The 27,139-nt window shown below is 37.8% G+C and overlaps 1 protein-coding gene and 1 long non-coding RNA gene across 2 annotated transcripts in view; one reads left to right on the top strand and one right to left on the bottom strand.

Moving 5' to 3' along the window:
* Positions 1 to 946, bottom strand: part of SACK1B (scaffolding CK1 anchoring protein B) — a 48,448-nt gene extending 47,502 nt beyond the window's left edge. Inside the window, exon 1 of the mRNA XM_007434770.4 lies at positions 632 to 946. The gene's annotated coding sequence lies outside the window, so the exon portion shown is untranslated. The remainder of the gene's footprint in view (positions 1 to 631) is intronic.
* On the top strand, positions 854 to 23,709 carry LOC112542445 (uncharacterized). The gene is made up of 4 exons (XR_015795511.1): positions 854 to 1,146; positions 2,864 to 3,096; positions 22,001 to 22,071; positions 23,614 to 23,709. It is a non-coding gene; the product is annotated as an uncharacterized LOC112542445 (long non-coding RNA).
* The last annotated feature ends 3,430 nt before the right edge of the window (positions 23,710 to 27,139 follow it).

Genomic DNA, 27,139 nt, shown 5'->3' with positions numbered 1-27,139 from the left:
GCATTTGTTGAGAGTCCTTCTAAGCACACAAACGCTTTGGCCGGTTTATTTGCCCTCTAAGGACCCCGCGTCTTCTTCCTTCCTTTCAGTTAAATCTAAGCTGCCTAACTATCCCCCCCCCCCCGCCACAGTTTAAGACATAAGGGGGTGACCTTTATTTTAAAAGTGCCATCCCGCGTTTCACGCCAGCGAAACTTCCGGAGATTGTAACGCCCTCCATGAAGCGATTCCTCTCAGGACACCCCCACATTCATTCTTTGCCTCTCTTCGTTCCAAACTCGGACAATCACACCTTCTCCCCCACCCCTCCTCTCCCTCCCCCCGCTTCTCCTCTTTTAACGCCAGACTCCAGCAGCACACATTTCCTGAGCTCTGGCTTGGTAACCAAAGCACGGGAATTCGAGTCGCGCACCTTTCCGACCGTCGCGCTACAGGAGAGGGCGGACTGGAAGAGAAGTCTCTCTCCAGCCTCTCTAGTACGTAGAAATGAAGCTACCCGCAACAACAACAAAATAGGGTGTTGGCTGGGGCTCGTGCAAGGCGCGAACCTCCTCCGTCGGCCATCCGAAAGAGACCCCCCCCCACCAGGAGAAAGCGAGGGAAAGCAGAAGGATCTCGCCACTCCACTTACTTCGCTGAGTCCCGGCGCGCGAGAATCCCACAAGCTGTTCCCAGCGCTCAAATGCTAAAACCAACTGGGTCTGTTGGGAAAAGTGCTGAGTTTCAAGTTGGAACACTGTTCGTCTTCCTCCCAGGTATTTCCCGCCCTTCCCTCTCTCTGGAGCATTGTGGGCAGGGACGGGCGTGGAAACTAGTTGCAACACGTTAGGAAAGTGTTACACATCAAACCCTACCCTGACGGCTGCCGCCAAAAGAGCGGATCAGGAACCTGTTTGAAGTTTGAACCCGGAGCACCCAGCCCTTCCTCGAACAAAATACGACATGCCCCCTTGCCATTGTAAACTTCGGAGTTGCAGCCGCGGGATGGACGCGGAAAGCGGGAGACACCGGACGCTAGCCTCAGCGAAGGAAAAGTTAGAAACGGAGAGCAAGTAAGTTAACTCCAGACCGCACGCAGCAACCTCTCCGTTACTTACAAGAAAGCACCCGGGGCATGGATGAGCGGCCCTCTACATTTACTGCTAAGTGAGTAAAAAAAGTAGAAGGTCAACCTCGCGCTTCAGAACATTTAAAGGAAGAGTATATAATTGCGCTCAGTTATGGCAGACGTTAAATAAGAGCTTGGAAAAAAAAGGCAGAGTAATGTCGAGGAAATTAACAACAACAAAGATTTTTATTTTTGCATGATTCTTTTTAAACAGAATGAACAGTAATGTCACAAATCCGGCTCTTTTTGGTAGCATAATGGTGCAAAAATATTAATCCAAGTAAATTTCTCCTATATTTCTATGATTTTTGCACGGTCCATGAATATCATAAATTATCATAATTAAATTAAATTAAATTAAAAATTAAATTAAATTAAATTAAATTAAAAATAACATAATTAAATTTAGGAACTTGATCAGTTGTACCATACAGTGCTACAGCATCACAACATTGATTCAAGACCCAGATTCACTTGGATTCTCTAGGAAAGACACAAATAACATAGTCAGGGACTATCAAGTAACAGACTAATGCATGGTGTAGTGAATAAACCGCAAGTGGGTAAGTTCACACTACATGCTAACATAAATAACCCAAACTCTATTATGATTTAGCATCTATTGTGAACCCACACAGATTATTATGCCCACAGTTTGCTTCAGAAAATAACACACTATTAGTACTTCATATAATAAGGAAAGCGGGATCAGTGTAAATTCACGAGGATCCACATAGATCTATTCTTCAGATCTTGGTGGTACTGAGGGCCACATGGTGGAATATTGTTAGAGTGCATATTTACTAGAGCACAAGATAAAATGCTTGTGGTCGAGTTTCAAGGTTTGTGCAGCAGACATTTGACAGCAGGTAGAAAAGTCGTACCTTGAAAAGGGGAAGAGGACTGGTTTTGAGATATTCAGAAATCACTGAGTGACCCAATTATGAGACCACCCATGACCCTAGTGTAACCAAAAGCTAATTAAGATAGTAAAACACACACCCCTCAGGTAGAAATTTTAGAAAACATAGAACGTGCTAAGCTTATTATGGGACATTAGTATGTAACATGGAATCAAGTACGTCTGCGCAACTATGTAACCAGTCATGTTTTTTATATGCCTGCTTCCCTATTTCTGAAAAGTATAAAGATTGATGTAACGCTTTGCTCAAGATTCATCTCCCTAGAGAGACGGGACCCTTTTTGCTGAAGCGCTTCAGTAAAAAGAATAAAAGGATTCCCTGACTCGGTGTGTTGATTGGACCTTGTGTGCCGGGTAGATGAACCTGCCACTCTTTTGTGGCCAACAGTACCCCCCCAAAATCATGTTTACATTTCTATCTATGGCAACAAATGTAATCAGTGATTTGATTGTGGTTTCAGGTGAGTCTCTGGTTCAGAGACTGTGAAAAGAGGGAGGAGGCAGAAGATGCCTCTGCTTTCTCTTCCTTCTCCACCTCCACCTGAGCCAAGCCTAGAGAAAGAGATACTAAGGGATCCATTCTCCCTTCCTTCTACAAGCCTCTACTGAGAGGAAAATGAGACAAGACTGTAATGTTTGGTCTCTTTTTACTCATCCTATAAAATAAGAAAGAGGCAGGGTTCAAACTTCATCTGAACTCATTATTTGTTTTAACCATGGTTTTCTGAACAAGCCACAATGCTGGTGTTCACAAATCATGCTTAGCTGAAACCAAGCAGAGCACATTATAGTTTATCATGATCTGTAAATCCAATTATTCTCTCTTTTGGCAGATTAGGATTAACCACAGTTCTCAGCACTATCCGGAACAGAGATGAAGGCAGTTGAGGCCAGCCTTCTCCGGAGAGTTAAACAAGAACTGATTAGCAGCAAAGAGCCAGTTGTGATGCTGAACCCAGTCCGAACTACCACCCTGCTCACAGGAAGCCATTTTCTTGTGGCTAAGAGATATTGGGGTTGCAGAGGTTGTGACTGATGACGTGAGCATGTTACTAGCGTCAGAAGGGTAATTTTTCACTCCATTTTTGTCATGGGGGTAGGATTAATGGGGAGAATGGGTGCTTTAAGTCTCATAGATGTGCAAGGCTACATTTGTGCCCCTTATTTACATGGATGCCCAATCTTGGTAACATAATCTCATGATGTTCTGGGGGAGTGTAAACTGAATGCCATGGGCTGTAGATTGTCTCCCTCTCAAAGAGCACTTTTTTCAATTTATTTTTGTTTCCTGCTTCCATGAATCATAGCAGGTATTGGAAAGGCATGATAATGTCAACATAATTGGCAGAGCCACGTTTTTCCTTTAAGATCTGGGATGTTTACATAAAAAAGGTGTGTTAAGCTTCCCAGAGGCTTAATACAATAGGTGTGCATATGTTGGTTTTGTATTTGTTTTTGTTTTTTTAATTTACAAGAGTGTCATATCTAGTTGAGTTTATTGTGTCAGATTGTGTTATGGTATATTACAGAATTATAAGTTCTGTAATGTACCATAAATACCAAAAATAATATAAAAACAGTATTTTTGCATTATTTTTGTAGTTTGCATTGAGTCTAGTTTGATTCCTGTTGATTACCTGGACACATCCATGTTGTTTTCTTGCACAGGACAGAAGTGATTTGCTGTTGCCTTCTGGAAGAAACTTTCTTTTTTCTTTTTACTTCCTAGTCTAGGCTTATAGCTTTGGGAATTTCTGGTGGTCTTCCATCCAATTACTCTGCTTAGCTCTTTTTATCAGGCAAGATTGGCTAGGTGTTGCCATCTGCTTTAAATAAGCATAGCTAATTTTTAAAAAATTAACCCCCATTTTTCCCAAACAGTTGCAGAATGAAGAAAATCTGCTTCACACATGCATGTTGAAAGTTATTTATTTAGTTTACAGTTCTTATAACCTACCCTATCAAAAATTGGGTAGGTTACAACATGTTAAACTATAAAAGCAACAATTGCAATCAATTATATAAAAAAAGCAATAATAAACCAGCTAGTACTAATTTATTTATTTAAATCAGCCTTCCTTCAAAATGGATGCCAATAAACCTAACTAAGATTGAAGATTCAGTGAAATAAACTTTAAAGTCCCAAAAGCCATGGAGAAGTGAGCTTTAAGTATGTGACACTAAGCTGAAATTGACAGTTGCTGCTGTAAGTTAAAAATTAGCTGGACTCAGACACAGAAAGGACAAAAGCTAGCAATTTGTTAAAAGATGCCTTCAGAAACAGATAACAAGGAACCAAGTTGTTAAGAGCCAAAAAACATGGGGAAAAAAATCAAAATACAAAGGGAAGCTGGGTGCAAAGCCCAAGGAAACCTTAATTCCGTTGACAATTGCCAAATTTAGAAATCAATAAAACAAGGACTTTTAGGGATAAAAAGGGGTCCTGGGGCACACCAGTTCTTTGAGTCATTCTGAGTCTGGACTTGGTGGCTCCATTCCTCTGGCTAGTGCCTGGCCAGCCTAGTTGAATAGCATTTGGGTAAGTGGGATGTGAGCAAGAAAGAGTGAATGTGGAAAGATTGCATACTTTAAATAAATAAAGCTTTATTGTGGCTTTAAGTTCAGAGAGTTTGTGTATTTTAATAACACTGATTGCCTCCGTGCTTGGTTGAAAGTGGTTTTTGAGAATTTCCAATTCTTTTCCCTGCTGTGAACCGGGACTGCGAGATCCACACATCTCAACCGAGTGCATAATTGGAGCAAGTGATTATAAGCCAAGCCTGGGTTTTTATAACAGATCTAGGGAGGACCTCTTCAAGAAAGGACATCAGAGCAGTATCCACCACTACTGCCTTGCCTCCTGAGGCCATATACATTTTCACCACCAAAAATGATGTAATCATGTTCTAGGATGAGCATGAGTTGTTTTTTTAAAGGAGAAATGTATTGATTCCAGTCATCAAAAATATGTTATGGATGAGTGGATATGGAAATAAATAACGGATAATGGAGGTACAAGGGAAATGGAACCACAGTATGGCAAATATTTGTTTTTTTTAAAGTTGATCTGGTTAAAGATTTCTGTTGGAGGTACGGGCATCCACGCGGGGGAAATGGAGGCAGATGCTGAAAATTGCCTCAGAAGGTTGCAATGCAAACTCTGAGCTCTTGTACTTGCACCCCAACCTCACATACGAGTGCTGTATGTAAGGGATGGTGCTTGTATTGTAACATAATGAACATGAAGTCATTCTGATGAAATGAAGCTAAGTCATTTTTTAGTTTAATTAAATAAAATGAATATTTAGCATATTCAGTGGCAATTACAGGCAATGGTTAAGAGAACAGAAGCAGAATACTCATTCTCATTTTTAAAATGACATCACTGACCTTCTAGGAAGCCTCCAGCAAATTCATTTAACAATTTGATACACATAAAAGTTAAGAATTTGTACTATATGGATAGACATTGAAATGCAGAAATTGTTCTCAAGCATTTCAGTCTTAAAAATGGCTTCAGAAACATAGTTTTCCAATCTGTCTGAACAAGACTGCAGCCTCTGAACTAATCAGCCCTAGTGATTTATAAACTATGGTTTATGAATTATCACACTGTGTAAATCTAGCCAGTTGTGATTTATTCAGTAACCATGATTAAATTAAACTAACCAGGTATTTGTGTTGAGCACATAAGAGCAACCAAAGACTCTTAATGAAGAGGTGAACAGGAAAGTAGTACTAGATGAAAGACTGATTTAGGCTATATTTTAACTTAGAAAGAAGGACAATTGCTTAGAACTTTCCAAAAAGAGAATAAAAAGGAGCACACAAGTTGTAACTGTACCTGTACCTGCCTTCCTAGAAGTGACATCTGAAGAACAGGTAACAGTAATTTAAATTATTGGATGTATTGACAAATCAAAAATAAATAAAGCACAGATGATAGCCAATCAAAAATTTGTAAAAAACTCAATTGTGGAATTACTGATACTTTGATAAAAATATGTAGCACATCCTTTGGCTTGGCCTGTGGATTAGGAAGTGGCCAATATATTCTTAATTTTTTTTTAAAAAAATTGGGGGAACCATGAAATTATAGGCTGGTTGGCTATAAATATGGCGAATTAAATGAAAAGCATTAATGTGGATAAAATTGCAAAAGTAAATACTTCCTCGTTAATTTTTGAGGCTTCTTTTTATTTTTTTGGTTGGTTGGTTGGTTTTGGTAGACATACTTTACTTGCTTTTCAAAATTCATTTACCAAAGCCTCCTGAACGAATGTTGCAGTTAACAGTAAAGAACAGAAAGCAAAACAGAAGGAAATAGTTCTTTCAAAAGATGAATGTAAACAATAGCATTTTTCAGGGATTTGTATTGAGACCAATACTTTTTAAATTTGTTTCTAAATTATCTGGAGTTAAGAGGTGGCCAGTGAACTCTTTGATTCAGAACTTCACTTGAAAGTGATTCAGTAGAATCTCTTGAATCAAATCATTGGATTGATTGTGTCAGCTTAAATCAGGTGTTTTCAAACAGGTCTGAAGGTTCAGTGGAGTTTTGCACATGCACACACAAACTTACCTAATTCATTACGACAATCTAAATCACAAATCTACATCAGTTCAACTTTTTTTTCAATCAGATTGCTTAATATAAATTACACAAGAGGGAGCTTTATGAATATTGCACTCGTGTCCTACTAAGGGATTTCTGTAGGTATCTGAACACTGTCAGAAGATGCTGGACTGGGTTTTTTATTTGATCCAGCATTGCTATACTTATGTCTTTTTCTCCCCATATGGAGGATACTTGGCTCAGGATGAAGAGATAGGCATATGGAATTCTTAAGAATTAGTTATATCTTACATTCAGATCAGTAACAATCAAAAGGTGAAGCTAGTAAGTAATGTGAAAAAGTTCCTCTGGCAAATTTCAGAAGAGGATGATTGCTAAACAATTAAAAGATGAATTTATTAGAAGATGTGAAAAAGTTTCTCAAGTTAATTCCAGAAGGGGAATCACTCAATTATCTCACGTAACTTTTTTTAAATGCAGAGTTTTGAAATAGTAGTGGCAACCTTTCTTTCACTGAAAAGATTTGATTAACAGGTTTAATAATTATCATTATTTGTTCGGTCTCAGTCTTTTTTTTAAGAAATGGGGCAACAGGCATAGATAGAATAGTTTGTGTTTTAAGTATTAATTGGTATGGAATTATCTGGAATATGCTATTAAGTGGAGGGAGTAAAGTGGTGTATGCTTTGATAATTATTTCAAAGAAGTACTTTGGACCCTGTTCAAGGGCAGCAACTTTCTGCTGCTCATTAAGCCTTTTTCAGGCTTCTCTGCAGCAGTGTAAAAAAGTTGCTGCTATTTTGAGGAATATACTCGTTAAAGTTAATTTACTGTTAAAGTTGACTCACCTTTGTTGCAGGCTTGTATAGGCGTCTGAAAAATGACAAGCTGCTTGGATGAATAACAAACAGATGCAGTGCTTGCATGAGGTCTAATCAGAGGTTTTTATTATTAAATATTGTTTTGAGTTTAAAACACTGAATAAGTCCATGTTTTGAACATCATGGCCCACTCTTTGCAAGGAAGCACTGATTCTTTTGCCTATTTTCTTTTTAATTTTGCCTTTTGGTAACATTTTAAAAGAAAATCTTCCTTTAGGCAATTTGTTTTGTGTAAGTTATATTAAAGAGTGTTTTATATATTTTAGATTGCAACCCTAATAGATAGAAGGACTGGAATTATTTCTGCTATGGACCTTTTGTGTGTGTGTACGTATGTGCGCGTGCCTTCATGTCTGTCTTGACTCCTGGTGACTGCCTTTCTAGGGAACTAAAAAAACAAAAAAGCCAAGCATGACTGCTCCAGGTTAGTACTTAGATAGAAGGCAACCATGAAATACCAGGGCTGTAGACTAAACTGGACAAAAACACCATCCTGGAAGGCAGGGACAAGCCATTTCTGTACTGTTGCTTGAGGAAACTGCATGGTGCCCATGTATGATGTCTATGTAGTCACTAGGAAGACAATGTAATATACATGTAGTCACCAGCAGTCCATTTGTTATCTTTACTTTTATCTGTGTTTTAGTTTTGGTGCTGTGCAATCTCTTTTGTATGATTTCTTTAGTTCTGATTGAAAGTTTTGTTTGTTTCACAGATTTGAATGTTTGTTTTAGTTCTTTGCAAGGTGCCTTGAGAACTACTTTCATCGCAAACTGGAGAAAGAAACACAATTAATAAGCAAACTTGATTGATTGATTGATTAAATAAGTAAACAAATGTGCCCTTTATGTGCAAAAATTTAATTTTATTACATTGCCTTAAATAGAAGGCAATCTATGTATCTTTATGTCTGGATAACAAATACATATCACAAAAGGAATGCATGGAGAGAAAAGGTTAGAAGAATAATTTTACAAAAAAGTATTATTGACACTGATGCTTGCATGAAAAAAAAATATAAGCTTTATTTAGGAAATACTGTACCATGATGACTGGAAGGTTTGAGTTACTCAGGCTGTTTACAGGTAAGAGCCTGTGTTCTCCCATATGGAGAACAAGCAAATCAGGAAAGTACCTGAACTGCACAGATCAGAGACAGAATAGAATAGAATAGAATAGAATAGAATAGAATAGAATAGAATAGAATAGAATAGAATAGAATAGAATAGAATAGAATAGAAATCTTTATTGTCATTGTACTACTTGAAATTAAATGCCACCCCAGTGCAGCTTTAAAAATATAAAAACCATAGAACACATAAAACACATATCACACATAAAACATATAACACAACCTTCACATTCCATATTGCACAACCCCTGATGCTACATTAATACTGCACTATATGATAGAATTCAGTATAGTTACAGCTCTAAGATAGAAGCTATTCTTCAGCCTATTCATCCTTGTTTTTATTATCCTGTACCATCTGCCAGATGGTAATAGTTCAAAGAAAGAATGTCCCGGGTGGGATGGATCCTTAAGAATGTTTTGAGCCTTCTTAAGGCAGCGGGAACTATAAAGTTCTTCCAAAGAGGGGAGAGGGCAACCAGTGATCCTCTGGGTAGTGGTGGTAACCCTCTGGAGCACTTTCCTATCTGCCACTGTGCAGTTAGCAAACCATACACAGGTGCAGTAGGTTAAAATGCTCTCAATGGTACAGCGGTAGAAGGTCACCAGCAGTTTTTCTTTCAGTTGTTGTTTCCTGAGAAGTCTCAGGTAGTATAATCTCTGCCGGGCCCTCTTAACCAAGGCTGCAATATGAGCGCCCCAGGTCAGGTCCTCCTTTATGGTAACACCCAGAAACTTAAAACTGGCCACCCACTCCACTTGGTCTCCATTAATAACCAGGGGCTGGACATCTAATCTATTCCTCCTATAGTCCACTATAAGCTCCTTGGTCTTATTGATATTAAGAGCCAAATTATTGTCTCTGCACCACGAAAGCAGCCGGTCCACCTCATCCTGGTAGGCAGACTCATCTCCTTCGGAGATAAGCCCCACCACTGTTGTATCATCTGCGAATTTAATGATAATATTGCTGAAGTGAGTGGGGATACAGTCATATGTATAAAGAGTGTAAAGTAAGAGACTCAACACGCAGCCCTGTGGTGAACCAGTGTTGAGAGTAAGAGCTGAGGAGATATAATTGCCTAATCTAACCCTCTGGGAGCGGCCAGACAGGAAGTCCAAAATCCAAGAACAGATTGAATATGGAAGCTCAAGATCCATAAGTTTAGACCCCAGCCTATGTGGAAGGATTGTATTGAATGCAAAGCTAAAGTCTACAAAAAGCATCCTCACATAGGCCCCCCGCTGTTCCGGATGAGTCAGAGCAGTGTGGAGAGTGATGGCTATAGCGTCCTCTGTGGATCTATTAGTTCTATATGCAAACTGATTTTTATCAAATGTATGTGGAAGGCAGGAAATGATGTGCCTACAGACCAATTTTTCAAAGCACTTCATGATGATAGGCATGAGTGCCACTGGTCTGTAGTTGCTGAGGTTGTTAATAGGGAACTTCTTTGGCAGCGGAACAATGATGGAAGCCTTCAGACAGGATGGAATAATGGACTGGGATAAAGACCGATTAAAGATCTTGGTGAAAACCCCAGCCAACTGGTCAGCACAGTCTTTAAGCACCCGGCCAGAGATGCCATCAGGTCCGGCAGCCTTTCTAGGGTCCACAGCCCTCAAAATACTCCTCACCTCGTGCTCCTCCACGGTGAGGCAGGGGCTATATTGGACCAATGGCTGTACCCTAGCTGCCTCTGGTGGCTCCACTTCAAAATGGGCAAAAAAATGATTCAGCTTCTCTACCAATGAAGCATCCCCGTCAGCAGAAATGACATTATTCGGTCTATAGTTGGTAATTTGTTGAATCCCCTGCCACACCTGCCTCGTGTTGTTGCTATGAAAATGATCCTCAATCTTCCTCTTATAATCTGTCTTGGCCTGCCGGATGCCTCTCTTCAGACTGGCTCTAGCAGCACTATATTTTGCCCCATCACCGGACCTGAAGGCATTGTTCCTGTCACGCAGGAGACGCTGGACTCCCTTAGTCATCCAGGGTTTCTGGTTGGGATAGATCCGGACACATTTGTCCACAGTGACAGTATCTGGGCAGTGTTTAATATAGCACAGAACAGCTGCAGTGTGCTCCTCCAGATCTGGATGGTAAAAGATATCCCAATCTGTCTTCTCAAAACAGTCCTGAAGTTATTGAGAAGACGACGGAAGTGAGAGAGGAAGGAGTAGTGAAAGCCATAAGAAAATCACTTGGCCAAGTCGCCAAGTTACATAGAGATATGCAAAGAAAGTCTTCAACAAGGAAAGGAAACAAAAGTGCATTGTTAACTAGTTCTGGAGCTATTGCCCCTCATGGCAATAGGTTTCTAGATAAAGAAAACCAGTGGATGCAAAGTTCAATTCCAACACTTCAAGACTGCTGAAAACATATTTAGTCTCCCAAACATTTAGAGATTTATGGTGGGAAGTATTTTTTTTAAAAGGTACTTCTTTATTATTTTCCAACCTTTGTTTTTAATGGATTGTCTATTTTGATGGAGTTAATAAAGAGTAAATATCACACAACAAATTACTGGCTTTGGGGCAAAGCAGATGACTTGTTTCCTCCATTTCTAGGGACTAGATACTTCAATGCAGTACAAGCTTTATAATGCATCTGTGCTTTCAGCAAAGGATCAAAAAGATAAATCTGCCCCAAACAGGAACTTTGTCTAGTACCAAACCATCCTATAATATGATCTGTTTAAAATTAATTTGCTTTAAGTGTATGTTAGTGAGACCAATGCTTCCAAGACTCCCAAGATATTTCTATAGTAAAGATAGCTACAATTTCCACACCCAGCCAATCAAGTGGTAGCCATATACTACATTCACATGTCTCAGTGTGTTGGTATACTGCATATACCTCCTAGTTAGTAGGACCACCAGCAACAGTATGTTGGATCAGTACTTCCTTACTGATCAGGAATCAGGAATGCTGCATGTGATATGGATGTAACTAAGGCTGGTAACCTGGTTTATACCTTTAACATATAAAAAGCATTAGATGAAAGCCTCAACTGACCAAAGCCATGATGGGTAATGGAGATCTATATTGATAGGCCTATCTGGTGAAAATCATGGCATCTGGAAGATGTGGACTTGGAATTTCAGAGGAATAGATATGATGAGCAGTAATGGTGTGTTTGTAGAAGGGAAATGATGTAATAGTTATGAGTGAGGGTGGTCTGATCTAGTGAAATAAAGTTATAAAATTATTCTGAGTCAGATATGAGTTTTGTGAAGAACTGTAACTTTCTGAATGAATGCAATCCAAAGAGGAAAAAGTATTCTGTAAAGCAACAGAAATGGATAAGTGAGAATGAGAGAGTATAGAACAAGTAATTGATCCAAAACTAATTAGAATGGTGATCACTGAGTATTTATTTATAAAAAGATGTTTCCTTCAAATACTTCACTTAAGCACAGCTCTGTTCATATGTACACATTACAAGGGAATTAATTTAAAAGACTGATTTGACTGCATATTATGAAAGACTGGGAGACTTAAAGGATAAGGAAGGATTAAAAAGTGATAAGATCCTTTGACCATGTATTAGAGCATTATGCGGTAGTGTCAGCATAGATCTTGGGGGAAAATGGGCACTGAAGAAAAGGAAAGTGAAAGAAACTAGAGTAAAAGAACAGTGACTTCAGGAAGAGAAATTATAAGTCATCTATGAAAAAGTATTAGAAAATAGATTAGGCTCCCAACCAAGAATAAATGGAAAATGAATGTAAAGAAAGAGGATTTGGAAGCTGCTTGGAACAGAATGAGAAGAATTGCGTTACAGGTAGTCCTCGACTGACAACCACAACTGGGACTGGAACTTCTGTCACTAAGCAATGCGGTTATTAAGTGAGTTGCGCCCGATTTTATGACTTTTGTGGTGTGGTCATTAAGTGAATCACCGTGGTCATTAAATGAATCCAGCCTCCTCGTTGACTTTGCTTGTTGGAAACCCCTGGGAAGGTCACAAATGGTGATCACGTGACCCTGGGATGCTACATCCATTGTAAATACATACCAGTTGCCAAATTTTGATCTCATGATTACAGGGAATGCTGCAATGGTCACAAGTGTGAGGGCCGGTTGTAAGTCACTTTTTTCAGTGCCATCATAACTTCGAACGGTCATTAAACAAATGGTCGTTAAGTCGAGGACTACCTGTATAAAGAGCTTATCCATACAGTTGCTTTAGCCATGCAATTTCTCCTGTTCCAAAGCCAGGGAGGACTTCTGTTATCCTAAATCTGTTGTCCCTTCAGCGTACCTTTACCACACAGTTGGACTGGACTGTGCTATGCTGTTCTTTGTATAGCTATACTATGTGGCAGTTTAGAGGCAGTGATTGGTGGTTTCCTTTGGGTGAAATTTGAATGTAACCAACAACACCAATTTTTATATGGAAATAGTGCATTTTAGAATTCCCTCCTACATTTGCCTGAAGATGAGCTGCAAATTGTAAAAACCAGTTACTCTGTTCCTGTTTTGAGATTGGAGGTATTATTTAGTAATACATTTCATTTTCTTTTGATCAAGTGTACATGTTAAGGGATAAAACTACTGCAAAAAAGGTTAATCTTTATAAAACTACAGTACATCCAAATATAACACAGGCATAGAGATTCATTTCTTAACACAAATTTCTAAACAAAAGATATCAGAGAAAAAACTAAAAATATTTATTTAGCTAAATAAAATCCCACCTCAATTTGAATCTCAGTCATTGAGGCAGCGTCCTAAAATAATGCAGTCAGCATTAAAAATCAGAGTAACAATGACAAAATCCCCCTATAAAAATTAATCACTGCAATTTCATAGCCACGTCTAGCAGCAACATTCAAATAATGTTAGCCTGCTAAATACCTGGTACCAATTATTTGTTTGGCACCAAAAAGTCATCAGAATATATGCCAAAGGTATAAGGAAGTTTTTGGAACCACTTTACCCCATAGAAATGACTCAGCTGCAATTATGTTTCTTCGTAAAGTTGATTTGCAGTACCATCTGTTGGAAAATTACTGTGGGAACTTTCCTGTTTAGCTTGCACCCAGCACACTCCCAGTCAATCTCATTATCCAGAACACAGCAAGGACACACACCACATCAGTACAGCTAGCAAAAATAAGCTCAGTGTTTATTGATTAAACTTCCACAAAAATCAGAAACAGTTAATTGGCAAAATGGAACAAAATGGCCAGGAAAAGCAAAGACAAAAAGACACAAGCAACAGGCGAGAGATAAAAAGGTCAGAGGACTTAGTATCAGCAATCTAATTATTTCTATCTAGCACAAAAGACACAGAGCCTTCAGAGCTATTGAAAACAATACTGTGGGTAAATAGCATGGGGAGTCCCCAAGGGAGAGGCCTTTGGTTATTCCACCCTTAACCCTTTTATGTACATAAATGCAGCAGAATAAAAATGGAATGTAGGACACCAGGTGACCTCTCCTCTATTCTGTACCTTGAAAGAAACAATTTGGTGGGCCAGGATGTCATATCCAACATCTATGCTTGTCTCTGCAGAAAAGAAGACCCACTTAGTTAGCCATGAAATGTGCCATAGGATTCAGTGTAAAAGAAATACCAAGTTTGTTTATCAATGTATTTCATATATATCATTATACTGCACATAGCTTTCCAAGAGTGAACTTAAGATTGATTTGATTTTACTTAATGGATGGAGAATAGTGGCAGATGGAGAGAATAAAGTACAAGATTCAGAAATTGTTACAGGAAAAAAATTTTTTTCATAGTCCTGAGTGTGTAGTAGTTCAGTCTGTGTGTTGGAGAAGAATTACCTGAGTTCCCTCAGCACTTTTCTCCCTTCTCAGTCAGCTGTAGTCTACAGCAGTGTTCCTCAACCTTAGCAACTTTAAGATATATATGGACTTCAACTCCCAGAATTCCCCAGCCAGCATGGCTAGCTGGGGAATTCTGGGAGTTGAAGTCCACATATCTTAAAATTGCTAAGATTGAGGACAACTGGTCTACAGTACCTTTATTAAGAGTCTTCAGAGTCTGGTCAAGCACAGAAAGAACATGTTTGGTGATGTTTCCTCAGTCAAGACTCCAAGCACATGGTCAAGCAACCTGATGTAGACAGTTCACATAGAAGGAAATATAGAGAAATGACTAGCACCTAGTCAGTTTCATCCATTCCTGTGCTACTAAGGAATTATTCTGTTTAGGGCAGTGAACACTTTGGAGGAATTCCTCTGTGTGCAATAGCAGCACCTGGTGCTTGGTCCCAATGTTAGCCACATCCTGGCTCCTGCAGGAGTACCTTAACTTTCTGCCCACAAGTAAACAACTTCCTTGTTTAAGGGAAAATGCAGTTAGTGTAGCTACAGAGCATTTGGAAAGTATTCAGATCCCCTTCACTTTTTTCAATTTTGTTATGTTGCAGCCTGATACTACAATCTTTCAAATTCATCTTTTTTTCTTATTAATCTACACTCAGTACCCCATAATGACAAAGTGAAAACAGAATTTTAGAAATGTCTGTAAATTTATTAAAAAGAAAAAACTGAAATATCACATTGGCATAAGTATTCAGACCCTTTGCAACAACACTTGCTGAGCTGTTTCTACACCTTGACTGGAGTCCACCTGTGGTAAATTAAATTGATTGGACATGATTTGGAAAGGCACACACCCCTCTATAGAAGGTCTCACAGCTGACAATACATACTGTACCAGAGCAAAAGCCATGAGGTCAAAGGAACTGCCTGCAGAGTTCAGAGACAGGATTATTGCAAGGCACAGGTCTGGGGAAGGCTACAAAAAAAATTCTGCTGCACTGAAGGTTCCCAAGAGCACAATGGCCTCCATAATTCTCAAATGGAAGAAGTTTGGCACAACCAGGACTCTTCCAAGAGCTGGTCACCCAGCCCAACTGAGCACTCTGGGGAGAAGAGCCATAGTAAGAGAGGTGACCAAGAACCCGATGGTCACTCTGACTGAGCTCCAGAGATCCTGTGTGGAGATGGGACAAAGTTCTAGAAGGACAATCATCACTGCAGCCCTCCAGCGATCTGGGCTTTCTGGCAGAGTTGCTAGACAGAAGCCACTCCTCAGAGCAAAACACATGAAAGCCTCCTTGGAGTTTGCAAAAAAGCACCTGAAGGAGACTCAGACTGTGAGGAACAAGATTCTCTGGGCTGATGAAACCAAGATTGAACTGTTTGGCCTCAATTCTAAACATGATGACTGGAGGAAACCAGGCACCACTCATCACCTGCCCAATACCATCCCAACAGTGAAGCATGGTGGTGGCAGCGTCATGCTGTGGGGGTGTTTTTCAGCAGCAGGGACTGGGAGACTGGTCAGGGTTGAGGGAAAGCTGAATGGAGCAAAGGACAGATATCCTCAATGAAAACCTGTTCCACAGAGCTCAGGGCCTCAGACTGGGTGAAGGTTCACCTTCCATCATGACAACGATCCTAAGCACACAGCCAAGACAATGCAGGAATGGCTTAGGGACAACTCTGTGAATGTCCTAGAGTGGCCCAGCCAGAGCCCTGACTTGAACCCTATTGAACATCTCTGGAGAGACCTGAAAATGGCTCTCCACCGACGGTCCCCATCCAGCCTGATTGAGCTTGAGAGGATTTGCAAAGAAGAATGGCAGAAAATCCCCCAATTCAGGTGTGCAAAGCTTGTCACGTCATACTGAAAAAGACTCGAAACTGTAATTGCTGCCAAAGGTGCTTCAACAAAGTACTGAGTAAAGGGTCTGAATACTTATGCCAATGTGATATTTCAGTTTCTCCTTTTTAATAAATTTACAGACGTTTCTAAAATTCTGTTTTCACTTTGTCATTATGGGGTAAATGAGTGTAGATTAATGAGGAAAAAAATGAATTTGAAAGATTGTAGTATCAGGCTGCAACACAACAAAATTGAAAAAAGTGAAGGGGATCTAAATATTATCCAAATGCACTGTAAGTAGAATTCAGCCTCAGGCACAACCCCATGTATCCATCTTCCACAGTGTAAATACATTTATAGTTATTTTAAAGTTGAGAGATAGATAATTTCAGTCTACCAAGAGAACTGAAAGGAAAGATGAGATCATGCTGTCCTAAATGATCTGATCCATAATAACTCATGCTATAGGTTGAGAGATAAAATAAAACCAGAATGGAGAAGGAGTGAGAGAGGATATATGTAAAAAAAAAACACAGTGAAGCAGGGTTTCTCAGATTTTGTGATGCTGTGAACCAATAAAAGAATGAAATAAATTTGTGCAGCCAGCACATGGATAAAGCTAATTATTTCACTGGAGTTACAGTTGGGTAAGAAGTCAATAGGCCACTTACTTTTAACAAGTAATTTTATTCTATACATCAGTAAGACTTTGTAAAATAAAACTGTTTCATTGGAGATAGAGAAAAGAAAACCCAACCCCCAAATAAAATTTAAAACGATGTTTTTAATGAGAAAGATTGGCTTGCCTACTTCCTTCCTGAAATCTGGCTTTTATTTTTGAAGACATCCATTTAAACTCCTCTTAAAATGCTGCAGCTTGGAAAATGGTGGCAGGCTAAAAGTTAGTTCTGGCATACGCTCCCCCTGGGCAGCTGCATGGCTACAACATTGCAGCCAATTCACTCTCTCCCTAACCGTCTGGGGTAGGCTTGTAGATCCTTCCCCCCTCCTTGCATTTTCCTTCTCTCTCCTTCCTCACGGTCATTCCTCCCTTCCCATCTGCCCTAATTTTCCCTGCAAAGGGGTCAGTTGAGATGGTCAGAGGGGATTTCATAGAAGGCTTCTGTCCTCCAGGCATAGTTATTGCCCCATTGAAGGGCAGAGACAATGTGCTTTTTAAAAAAAACAAAATGAACATTCAGCCTTCCTGTTTGCTTTGCATCTGCCATGCTTCTGCACCAAACTGGCAAGGAAGGCACTTTCTAGGATCCAGGGGTGTCTGCAGGGAGGGGGTCAAAAAAGTCAAGACGGAAGTCACGGCAGTGCAATAGAAGCCCGGACCTTTTTTACAGGCAGGGCTTCAACTGCATGATTGTGGCTGCCATTTTGACTTTTTTGACCCCCTTTCTGTGGACATCTCTACTTGAACTCCTCTCCTTTTGCAACTGTCCTGTGATCACAAGCCACACTTGGAGTAGCACCATGTATGCAATATAATTATCCAGTGAAATACTATTTGTTCCATCAGTGTATTCAGTTTATATGGCTATTTAAAAGAATGCTGTTTCAAATCATATTCAGGGCAGAATATTGAAAATATATTCAAATGTAGATGTATTCAGAGCTGATCCTAAATATCATGTGTACCTTCATTCACAGCCATACAAGAGCTGCTGAAAAAGAATCACATATTGTAGATATATTTAAAAGCGCTCTCATTAGGTACATCAGCTCAATTCTTTGAATTATTTTTATGCCCATGTTTGCTGATACTAGAAGGGAGATGTTGGGACTCTTATGTCCGTAGAATTCAGTCAATTGTGGAACCAATTAGGGTGATTTCAAGATATTTGAATGCTTTCTCCAAAGTGCCCACAAATTATAACTCTTAATGAGAGAATGTACAAATTAAATATATGAAGAGCAATCATCTCAAATTATTACATTAAATTTAATTATCCTAGCCTGATCTAGTTTTTCATCCCAGCTCAGACCACTGCTTAGCAATTCAGCATGTGACAGGCTGCTTCCAGGCCAAGCAAGGCCCCCAGGTTCAAAAGCTTGTCCATTTCTGCCCTAAAGCAACCAGAACTGAATCTGGATTGTCTCAAACCTTCATGAATGAATTAATACTTGGGAGGGCTGCACCAGGACAGACCAGCGTTTGCAGAAATTCTTTTTTTTTTTTTTCCATAGTTGTAAAAGATCAAGGTGAAAAAAGGAGTCAAACATCTTGCAAATCTAATCTCAGGGAACAGTTTATCGAGGCTGTTCAGACCCTGTGCTTTAAGAGAGTGAAAACTGAATCAGATAAAATCCTATGATGAAGCCTGTTTTATGTCTTTTGGTTGGTACTCATCCTCAGCTAATTTTTGGAGGGAGACAGTTTTGTACACCAATACTCTTCCGATTTTTATCTAACCTAAACCAACCCTTGGATCTTTTCTTAAAACCTTCTACACTCCTTTTTCTCCCAGTCCACTTTTAGCAATTAAATGTTTTTGTAGTCACTGTTTGTTTTATGTATTAGAATTTAGTTGCATAGACAGTGGACTCTCCCTTCTCACTTCTGCCCCATCTTGCAAACCATAGTTGTATACTTAGTTCATTGGTTTTATCATGAATCACATTTTGTGTATTTTAATTTTTTATGATTCTATTAAGTGTTTTAATACAATGCATTTTATTAGAAATGCATGAAGTATGAGAGAGAGAAAAATACATCATTTTACTTCTCTGTACTGCTTCATTGCATTCTTTCTCATGTGTGGGTCCCTTACACTGTGTTTTGTAATGCATGACTTCACTGTAGTGAATTATGTAATTTACATCAATATTCTTAACATTAGTAAAATATATGTAACATATATTATTAAATGCAACCAATAAGAAACTGTTTTTCAGGTCAGTAGTCTAAGTGCCTGTAAGAGAAGGCCACAAGACTATTTTTGCAGACCTTTAAATGTTTAAATTACTTTGAAACGCTGCACTGGGTCAATCTGGGGACTGACTGGTAAGTTTTACTGTAATTAACATGCTTTTTTTCTTTTTAAAATGTCACATTTCAGTGTAAAGCTCCCCACACTAAATGAAACTGAGCACAATTTAGTCTATTTTCACTTCTGTTTGAACAAGCTTAATCCATCTCATTTCTCAGTTTCTCATAATCTCTTTCTCCAGGCAAGATACTGTATGTGTGTTTGTCTGGGTCTGTCTGGGTTTTCTCCTCACATTTCTGAAAATTGGTGTACATTCCTTGAGGAACCTGGCAAGTGCTTCCAATCTGATCATAGCTGGCAGAATTTTGCCATGGGAATGAAAAAGCTACCTGGTTGCTTTTTGAAACAGGAAACTTCAAAGGTTTCCAACCCAGTAGAGGAAATGAGAGCAGTCACCCACTTATTTTATTTAGAAAAGAGGGGGGGACGTATTTAGGTTATTTGAATTTTAAAGTATTCTGAAATGACATTTGTGGGTTTCTTTACCTTTACCTGCACTAGCTCTTCTTACTCTCATGCAGTATCCCGCAAATAATGAAGATGTTGAGATGGGATTTTCTTGCTTATTTGCCAGTTTTGATCACATCTTCCCCTCATCCCCTTTGAACAAGAAAGGCCATTTCAGTTGTTGCACTCTATAGGACTGAGCTGGTTAACCAATCATGCCAGGATGTCAGCCCACTGTGTAGACCAAACCAAGAAATCAACTCCACAAGAAGGTTCAAACTACTTACGTTAATATTGGCTACAGTAACATAATCTTGCAAGTCTGACTGTGTTTAAATTCCCACCCCCCTCTTATACTCATGTAAATTAGGGAGGTGTCTGCCTGAGTCTTTTGTACATGCCTTCTTGTGTTGCACTTGTGAGATGGGGTGTGGAGACACAGCAGACAAACCAGCCTCAAGAAGCTCAGGTGGTGTCCCAGAGTCAGACCTTCCCCATGACTGATGCTGATCTGGTGATCTGCTGAAAGGGAATGGCAAGAAATCCCTGACTTGCACACTCACATATCAGGCCAACTTCCTTGGATGCTGATTTGGTGCGAAGGACTTGGCAATGAAGACAGCACATTTTATGCATAACTGCTTTGGGCCATCTAAAGGATGGGTGGAGATTACATCAATCAGTAGTGAGGAAAGCACCTAAAAACCAGTTGTCTTTTAAAAACAAGTTTCAGTTTTAAGGCAGATGGAGGAAGACCAGGAACGAACTTAAGTCTGCATCTTCTTTACAGGTTGGGTGACAAAAGTATTTAATGGTGATATAGCAAATCTTTTGTTCTGTTCTGTAGGTGCTGAATAAGACAGTTTTTATTGTGTTGCTTGAATGTGCACTGAAGTAAAGTGAATAATCATGACATTTTAGCAATATGTTTCAATTTGACAAAAATATTGTTGGGGGAATAAGCAGTTCTAGAAGCTTCATTGTCTGCATCGTCCTCTTACAAAACCAGTATTTTCTCATCTTTTTCTCTGTTTCAAGCCAAGTATAATAAAAAAAAAATCCTTTAGTATTTTCCACCTGCATTCCACTGTCTATCCACTGACTTGGAAATAAGCCTCACTGAATTCAGTGAACAAAGTTCTGAGAGAGAAAAAGGGTGTGTGTGTGTGTCATATTTATCTATATGTGTCTCCCTATTGTACTGATAAAAATTTACTTGAAATAAATTACTTCTAACTATTCATGTTAAGAATTCATGGAATTCATTTTAAAAACAGAAAATGAAGGTGCATTATAAGTGATTAAACATTATTTTAAAAGTTGTTTGCCTATTTTAATTAGAGTTATTTGCTGGTTTTTGGTTCAGAAAGAACACTAAAAATGGCTTATAGTCAACATGTATAGAAGCAAAAAATCATATCAATACAGAAAGAGAGTAAAAAAAATAAAAGCAGGTTAAAATATAAATAATGACAAATATAGAAATGTGTACTCTTGTGTACTCTTGTGTACAATAGAGAACAAAAGGTATACTCTATTGATGAGGAAGATTATAACATTACTAATTTAAAATAGTTATGCTTTAATTTCAAATTTCATGTGTTCTAATCTATGAAGAAGAAACATTAATTATATTAATGCTCCAATCTCCTTAATATTTAAGAAGTTTCTTTGCCTTGTGTTTAATATTTTGATATGCATATTCAATATAAAAAAGCATGTCCAATAATACTGCTCAAATTTGGGTGACATCCTCATCAATGAAGCTCCTTCATTGTGAATTAGCTTCCCAGCATCTGCTACATATGAAATGTGTTGCTGTTAGAGTGAGCTACGTATTTGAAGAGGATAATATTCATATTATTTCTGGTACCTAGTGGCGATGCAAGGAGGTGGATTAGAGAAAGAAGATGATGATTTAATAAAGCAAATATGCAGCATTAAGAGATTGAGATAAGCTGTTACATCTCCTTTCCTGACTTTGAACACTTTTCAAATGTTCTCTTATCCATGGATCCTATTCAACTACTACCTACTGCTGGGCGGGATGGATTTAATAATTTACATGTTACTCATTAAGAGCTTGACACTTTCACTGAGCTTTGAAAAGCAGGCATCTTTTTCTGCAACCAGCAGCTATGAGTAGGAATGCTCAGCTGTTTACTAACTGTTGGGTTTTCAGTGCAAATTATTGCATGGCTACTTCCTATACCTCTCTGTTAATATATGTAAGGTTAAGATGGTAATGGAAGGGATTGACCTTTGCTGATTTTTTTTCAGAAAAGCAGAATAAAAAAGCACGAAGAGAAAAGCATAAAATAAGTAGACAAGATATTTACAAGCATCATAAGGTGAAGTAAATTAAGTACACATTGTCAGAATAATGTTAATTTGGTTCTAGTATTTAAATATCTTATATCATTTTAAAACTAGAGATCATTATTAAAATCATGTTAATGTACAAGTGTCAATGACAATAATTGGCATAGTATGAAATAGAAGTTAAAGTGAAAAATTACTTTCTCATCTAGTCAATAAGAAATCTATTTTTATTTAACAAAGCATCCATGACTTATCTCATATTAAAAGAAACCCAGATTTCAGATGTGGTATAAGACCATGGGTAGAATTATAGTCCACAAAAATTATTTCCATGTTAAATTAAATTCTGTGTTAGATTTATTTTCAAATGTAATTGAAAATTAACCCCACAACTTAATTTGCCAGTAAGAAAAATGAAGGAATTGTATGTACTTTCCAGTGAGAAAACCATTTTTCAGAACTGCTGGGATTTACAGCATTGTGGCACAGCATGAAAGAATGATCCAAACTGACATTATATTTCCAGTAGTTTTTAGAAAATCAACTGTCAGTTTTAGAAATCAATACTGGAGAAATATGCCATCAGTAAAATATCTTATACCAGTTTTCTATGTGTGATATTCATTGTACATTTTTCTTCCATCGAAATTCCCATTATTAATAGCAATTGCTCTGTCTAAATTCTGAATCCATTTAATGATACAGAGTTTAAATTTTTCAGTTTCTGAGTCATATTTCACAAACAACGTATTTCACAAACAGCAAATGGAGTTTTGTGTTATAAAATTTTCAAATTCTGTCAAATCTCTAAGTGTTACATCAACACTGCTCATTTGAAGATATTGAACCAGTCAGAGTTCTAACCATTCTGAGGAGTCTCAAAAGGTTTCATCTTTGTCTTATTAACAATTAAATCTTACAATCTGTTTTATTATTTCTCCACTAATTAAATTTCTCTGCATTTTCATCTTAATTAAAATAAATATTTAATACAAAACAAGATATGATAAATCTGGACTATTTCCTTTTTCTGTGGTTATCCCATATTTGTAAAATGCTGCTTATTATTGAACAATCTATTATAAATTGTCTATTTCTGTTTGTATGAAGCCTAGAGCATTTGTGTAAACCACCTAGAAATCCTGCTGCCTCAACAAAGGTGATCCACCCATAGTGTGATATGATCCAGTCTGTTATCCAAGTTAGACAACTGGCTTGATAACATAGTTTGAAGTTTGGTACTGCCAAGCAGCCTCATTCTTCTGAAGCTTAAATGCAATCCTCAGTCAACCCATATAAAATTAATTATTTATCTCTGACAATCTACCTTCAATTTTTATTGGAATCATTTGAAACAGAAAGTTAAGCCTTGGTAGAAAGTTCATATTTACAGATGCAATTCTTTTTAAACAAGCCAGTTTTAGCTTCTTCCATTTTAGGGTATCTACCATTATATTTTCCCACATTGGTGAGGAATTATGTTTAAATAAATCTTTATTGTTTTTTATTTCAAAAAATCCCAGGTATTTAATCTTCTTAGCACCAATATTGAACACCATTATCTGTTGCAGATACTGCTTTCCTTCTTCAGATGAATTCCAGGTCTGCATTTGAGTCATGTTAATCCAATTCCCTGATACTGAACCATACTGCTGTTTCTAAATGGTTTTTTGGGTGAGTATATAACCATAGATTCAATAATTTCAACATATAATTTCAATTTCTGTTCTTGGTTTGCAAATTTAATTCCTGAAATTTTATTTGCTTCTTATATATTTCTTTGCCACTGGCTCTAATGCCAGTGTCCTTGTCTTCTTCCCTTCACTGTAGTATGTTTTTTTCCCACAGGAGACGTTTTACTATTATATTGGGTTCTTTTTATATATAAATACTCTGAATCCAGAGCTTTGTTGGATTTTCATTAGTGCATGATTGTACTAGACGTTCCATTCCATTGTCTTTCGTTACCTCTTTTCTAGAGAAGTACAGAACAGCATCTCCGATACTCAGGTAACATCTAATTAGTTCAATATTTACTGATGTATTGATCAAGTCAGACCTTTTAAATAGGAGCAAAATGTTGACGTATAGCTAAAAATGGACTAAGGAACAGGAGGAAATGTTAACTATTTTATTTGTTTATACTGTTGTTAAAGAATTAATGAACTATTTTAACACTTTTGATACTGTATTTACCTCTTGCTATATTCTGTTCTGGTGATAGAATTTTAAATTGCTTCTTACTGTGTAGTAATTTTTGCTAAAAATAATTATATTTCATGTTGTGTCTTACTGTGGGATGAAAGTACACTGTGTTTTTCTAGAATCCCCATAACATTATTTTAATATTCCTATCTACTTTCACCACTGAAGTTTTCCCAAGTAGGATGAATTCATAAATTCTCCAATGTAACTCCTCACTCCTGATTTCACTGAAAGTCCTAGTTGCAGTTTCTCACTCTTCACTTCATAAAATATTTAAAAGAATGATTCTTGGTGGCCGCTTTTGTTATTACCTTGGAAGAAGGGATCTGGCAGGGAGGTTTTAAGTTATTCTTCCTTCCAGTTTGGTTCCTTTCTAAAAACTGGCTTCCAATTGTCAGTTTCCGGTCCTCTGACTCTTGAGTTTGATTTGAGGAACGAAACAATGATATCAAATTTTAACTAACTTTAAGTATGTTTCTTATAATTTAAAAACTAGATTACACACACAAGAAAACTCTCAGTGGATGTTTAAAAAGGTTGGCTATCATCCTATTTATCTGAAAGTATTATACAATACATATGAAAAAATGTTACTGTACATGCATTGGTCTTGTCCACCATTAGCTTTTGGGATATACATTATTACTGTAGTGAACCAGGTCATAGGGAGGAAATTAATATTCAAAGATGTTAAAGTGTTGTTGAATTATGTCACCGAATTTGAAACTGGTCTGTTTGTGAAGACTTTGGATGTCTTCAACTGTTGCAAAGAAAGAAAAAAGGTAATTGTGTTTTCTTGGAAGGACACATGTATATCAACTAAATCTCCTAACTCTCAGTCTTTAAATTAGTTCTTTATTGATGGAGAGGCAAGATTGGACAATCTGATTCCATATTGTCTAGGTTAAATTTTCTTTTTAAAAATGGATTTATAATGATTTATATTGTTATAATAGGGTTTTTTTTTTTTTACTATTTTAGTATTCTGTACTAAAGTAGAGAAATATTATGGCATTATTGCATTTTTTAAATTTTATTTTAAAAGGACTCCGTTTTTTAATATCTCCAGCAATGAGGGAGGGGCTGGGATAATTGCCCCTATACATGTCCTAAAACCGTGACTTGCTCAGCGTGAATGTTGATTGGCCATCAGGCATGACACTTTATAAGGACTGGGTGGTGGAACAGTCAAGCAAAAGAAGGCAATACTGGGCACCTTCTCCCAGGTTATATTTCACCAGGAAGAAGGGACTAAGAGAGAAGGATTGGGGAGGATCCATGGAAGGATGGATCTGAGGGAATTTAGAGCCCAGGTCTGGGAATACTTCCCTCAGAAGACAGAGTTAGGAATTATTTTAGGGCTGGTGTAGGCTAGCATTGTTAGGATGGATGGATGGATGGATGGATGGATGGATGGATGGATGGATGGAAGGAACACACACACCCAATGAATGAAATAAATGAACCTGTTTTGAAGCCTGTTTTTAATTATTTAATAAAAGTCAGTTTGTTCCCATGTAACCAAAAGTTTGTGTTATTTTTTATCTTCCCCATGTTCTATCCTGTTATCTTACCTTAGAGACTTACAGAGTTTCAAAACCCTCCAAGGGATTTAGTGTTGGCTGTAGAAAAAAGAATTATAAAGGAAAAGACCTCCCCTACACACACACACACACACACACACACACACTCATCCACCAGAACAAGGAAGTTATGTGATAGGCTGACAGTATTGTGATCATAGGCTGGCATTCGCCACAATCATTTATCAAAGAAAGTTGATCATAATACTGCCTAGTAGCAACAAAGAGATTTGTTGCTCTTATCATTTTAGGAAAATATTTAGTATTTCTGTTCTAGAATAAAGGCTCCATGGAGTTTGTAGTGTATGCATTTGAGGGCCATGTACTATAAAAAAAAAAAAATGGAGACAGCTTATTTTTAACTCTTCCATTCAGCAGGACTTCTTTCTATATATGTATCATCAGGATCAGACTTTAGAAGTATATAGTGTTGTTTTGTAATCTTACTGTAGCTTATACAAATAGAGATTCACGAGCAGGTGACTAAAAAGAGAACACTTACTTGATTCTGTTGAAGGTCTTGATAAGCTAAATAGAAATTCAGAAGATGTCAAAGTAGACACCTGTGAATAATTGGTTTTCTGTTACATCTTTAATTGCTTATTCATAAAGCCAAAAGCAAATGCAATCCTGAAGATTTGGGGAATCTCAGATTCTTCTCTGCTAAGATGAAAAAATAGATTCTCAGCATTTCCAAAAAGACTGCATCTGCCTGACATTTATGAATAAGATGGCAAAGACTGAAAATTAATTTTAGTAGAAGTAGAATACTAAACAGTGCAGTTTCAACATAATCTAAACTAAGTTCCAAAATAAATCAAATGCTGGATTATTTGGAGGCTTCACAAACTATGCAGAATCAGAGAAATGGACAATCCTGCACAACTCAAATGATGTAGCAGAACAGATTGGGCAGAAAGGAAGACAATTTGAGTCAGGTAGCAAAAAAAGCTTATTTATAGGCTCCATAGAATTGGCACAAGCTGATTCTGTGAACTTTGTAATGTAATTTCAAAGCAATCTCTATTTTATTTCTACAAATTCAGCTGAATTGTGGAGGAATTAATCCTGAGATTTCTGGAAAGTAAGCGGGATACATTCAACATGGATATAACACTGATACAGTATATCTGCAATGTTTGTGATTTTTTAGTCTGTATATTGTAATACAGGAGCTAACTGCATCCAGGTTTCTTCTTGATTTCAAGTCTCATCTCAGATAAATGCCAACAGCCTGGGAAAGCAAACAGGTTTGACGGGCTTGGCTGTTGCTTCTCTATCCTAAAGGTAAGGCAAGGTAATGTTGGGC

Source organism: Python bivittatus, unplaced genomic scaffold (genome assembly GCF_059951505.1).
Source record: "Python bivittatus isolate LINGU-HERP-01145 unplaced genomic scaffold, Pbiv_v1 ctg000020_np1212, whole genome shotgun sequence".
NCBI classification, from domain to species: domain Eukaryota; kingdom Metazoa; phylum Chordata; class Lepidosauria; order Squamata; family Pythonidae; genus Python; species Python bivittatus.
Note: the sequence above shows the minus strand (reverse complement) of the source record. Positions and strands in the feature narration are given on the sequence as shown.